This window comes from Saccopteryx leptura, chromosome 3 (assembly GCF_036850995.1).
Source record: "Saccopteryx leptura isolate mSacLep1 chromosome 3, mSacLep1_pri_phased_curated, whole genome shotgun sequence".
NCBI classification, from domain to species: Eukaryota; Metazoa; Chordata; class Mammalia; order Chiroptera; family Emballonuridae; genus Saccopteryx; species Saccopteryx leptura.
In genome coordinates, this window is record NC_089505.1 from 232030093 (window position 1) to 232033979 (window position 3887).

Below are 3887 nucleotides of genomic sequence, written 5' to 3' on the forward strand. Positions count from 1 at the left end.
TTTATTTCTAATTACATTGAGTTAGACACTTATTACATACTGCACACACCTCGCATAAATATGGTGGCTGTTTTAGTCAGCTCGGGTTGCCCTAACAAAATACCACAGACTGGGTATCTTAAACGAGAGAAATTTATTTTCTCATACTTCTAGAAGTTACAGTGTTCAACCAACATCAAGTTGAATGTTAGCTCATTAAATTGCCGGTGAGAACTCTCCTTTTGACTTACAGACAGCTACCTCCTCTCTAGGTACTCAAGTAGCCTCTAGAAAACGCTTTTTCTCCTTTTCATACAAAGTCCATTTTAAGGGCTTCATTCACCCTTAAGATTTCATTTAAACTTATTACCTTCTAAAAACCCTATTTTTACCTGTGATTTAGGTTGGGTTTTAGCTCTTCAACATATGCTATTTGAAGGCTCAAAATTCTCTTGCTCATACAGGGTAAGCATTTGAGAACTAGTGAGAGTAGATGAGTCCAGAGATGCCACACATTGACCTTTCTTCTAGACTCACTAGCACACTGGACTATAGTTGTTTTTTTTTAATTTTTATTTATTTATTTATTTTTTACAGAGACAGAGAGTGAGTCAGAGAGAGGGATAAACAGGGACAGACAGACAGGAATGGAGAGAGATGAGAAGCATCAATCATTAGTTTTTCATTGTGCGTTGCAACACCTTAGTTGTTCATTGATTGCTTTCTCATATGTGCCTTGACCGCGGGCCTTCAGCAGACCGAGTAACCCCTTGCTGGAGCCAGCGACCTTGGGTTCAAGCTGGTCGGCTTTTCCTCAAACCAGATGAGCCCGCACTCAAGCTGGCGACCTCGGGGTCTCAAACCCGGGTCCTCTGCATCCCAGTCCGACACTCTATCCATTGCGCCACCACCTGGTCAGGCAAGTTTTAAATTCATTACTCTCGTAAGTAGATTAGTTGAATAATAGTTAAGAGTTCCACTGTAGATGTTTAATTATGAAAGTGAAAATAAATGTAGGAAGTATTAAATAAAAGGTGCTCAGAGCATTTCTATAAAGTATGAATACATTAAAATACAAAACAACATGTATTTGTAAAAAACTTTCAAATAGCATATTTCTATGGCTTGATATGGGGATATTGGTCCTGGTCTTAAAAGCCTTACTTCTTGCTTATTTTCAAGTCTGTTTCTTTAGGATTGCAAATGAGTCTGTGATTCCATGATTCCATTTCAGTAATTTGTTTTCAACTTAAAGTTATTTGTGGCAAAAAAAAGATACAAAAACTGTAACCAATTATATGTTAAAAGAAATAAATCTTGAAAGCAAAATAGAGATAGTGCTGAAAACAGAAAATCCCAGGTAGTTCACTGTCAGGGTTCTACCATACAGTGTGCAATTTTTTGTGTGAGCACTAAAGGTAGACACATATAGGATGAGGGGTTAGATACTATTTTATACATCAGACTGTTCTCCTTTTGCATAAGTATAAACAAAGTGGTTGTTGAATGAGAAAATTATATATATATATATATAATTATATATATGAGTTTGATCCCCAGTCTGGGTACATACAAGAATTAACTAATGAGCGCATGAATTAAGTAGAAAAACAAATTTATGTTTTTACTCTCTCTCTCTCACTCCTTATTCTCACTCTAAAATATATATATTTTTGTATTTTTCTGAAGTTGAAAAAGGGGAGGCAGTCAGATTCCCGCATGCACCGGACCGGGACCCACCCAGCATGCCACCAGTGGATGATGCTCTGCCCATCTGGGGCATCGCTCTTTTGCAACCAGAGCCATTCTAGCGCCTGAAGCAGAGTCCACAGAGCCATCCTCAGTGCCCGGGCCATCTTTGCTCCAATGGAGCCTTGGCTGCAGGAGGGGAAGAGAGAGACAGAGAGGAAGGAGAGGGGGAGGGGTGGAGAAGCAGATGGGCACTTCTCCTGTGTGCCCTGGCCGGGAATCGAACCCAGGACTTCTGCACGCCAGGCCGACGCTCTACCACTGAGCCAACCGGCCAGGGCCTGTCACAGTAATTTTTAAATAGGAATTTCAAAATAGCTTCACATTTTTTCTGGCACATGAAAATTTTGCATTGTGAAACTTTTTCAATAATTAATTGTACAACCATACTACAAAAACTTTGTGAATTAAGGTGTGAAATGCAAATGTTCCCTCCATTGCAGCCAACTGTTTTTCATCTTCAGAATAATTTAAAATTTTAAAAAAACTTGTTACTTTACAACTGGAAGCTGATGCATCTAATGATTGTTTATGTTGGTTGGTGGTCGTTTCACCATTGCTACTCTGCCCCCAACTGCAATACAATATTCTCCACTGCAAATATTGCAGAAAACAATGGTATCTTTTTTTGATATGAGGAATGGAAATTCCTTTTTCAATTTATTGTTGAAATGGCATTTTCTCTTTTTTGATTTTTCCATCCCATAAATAAAATTTTAAATTAAAAATAAAATATAGAGCTACACAAATGATGCAAGCACACTAGGAACTGAAAATGTTTTTTTTTTTTTTTTTTTTTTTTTTTTTTCTTCATCTTTCTGAAGCTGGAAACGGGGAGAGACAGTCAGACAGACTCCCGCATGCGCCCGACCGGGATCCACCCGGCACGCCCACCAGGGGGCGACGCTCTGCCCACCAGGGGGCGATGCTCTGCCCATCCTGGGCGTCGCCATATTGCGACCAGAGCCACTCTAGCGCCTGGGGCAGAGGCCACAGAGCCATCCCCAGTGCCCGGGCCATCTTTGCTCCAATGGAGCCTCGGCTGCGGGAGGGGAAGAGAGAGACAGAGAGGAAAGTGCGGCGGAGGGGTGGAGAAGCAAATGGGCGCCTCTCCTGTGTGCCCTGGCCGGGAATCGAACCCGGGTCCTCCGCACGCTAGGCCGACGCTCTACCGCTGAGCCAACCGGCCAGGGCGGAACTGAAAATGTTATATCATGGTAGGCAAATTTTTCGGAAGCTAAATTAACAAAACTAAATATCAAACAAAACCACTAATTTGGAGTGATATTCGGGTATATTTATCATTTTCTAATTAAAAGTATGTTTTATACAACTATTTAATCAAAATGCGTTATTAATAAACATGGTTTGAGGTTAGATTTCCACTTTAAAACTCAAATTTCAAGAAAATACTTGTAAATAAAATTATATGTATTTGGAAATTATTAAATAAATAATGAATTAATAAAATATGAATTGTACTTACCTGTCTATGATTGAATATTCACTGAAAAAGCAATGATCATGAGTCTACAATGTCATATGTGAGCCATTTGCCTGCTCAGTATATTGTGTGCTCTCTCAAGGTCTCCTCTGCAGAACGCATCTCTCCCCATTGTACTGATCCTTGACATCGTCATGTTAAATACAAATAAATCACATCACACACCATGAATCGACTCTGCATCGATCAAATATGGACATTTACAGATTAGTCTTCCAATATCAAAACAGAGGACATGTAGGAGGACACTTTTCGAGGGAGGAGGGAACTTACAAAGGAAGGACTGTCCACCCTGAAGGAGGATGATTGGTCACCTTAAATACACACATACAAACAAACTATAGAAATGATCCCTGAAAGTATAGTTTTAAATACACACATACATAAAGAAATAACTGCCCTTTGCCATGTCCAAAGGAATAAAGTTGCAGGCATAAATGGTATATTATTATGGGTAGTAGTAAATTATAGAATATCAGCACATGTAGAAATATATGGAAGAAAATGCATTATGAGATTATAAATAAACTTAGTTTTATAATTATTTTCCCTCTCATTAAAGTTCTATATTTTGAAAAGATTAATAAATATAATAAAATAAGCTCTGGCCAGTTGGCTCAGTGTTAGAGCGTCAGCAGCTTAGTATTTGGAAATC

At 39.1% G+C, this 3887-nt stretch overlaps 1 pseudogene; it reads right to left on the bottom strand.

Annotated features, from left to right (window-relative positions):
- Positions 1-3518: 3518 nt before the first annotated feature.
- Positions 3519-3601, bottom strand: LOC136401819 (small nucleolar RNA U3; annotated as a pseudogene).
- Between the last annotated feature and the right edge of the window lie 286 nt (positions 3602-3887).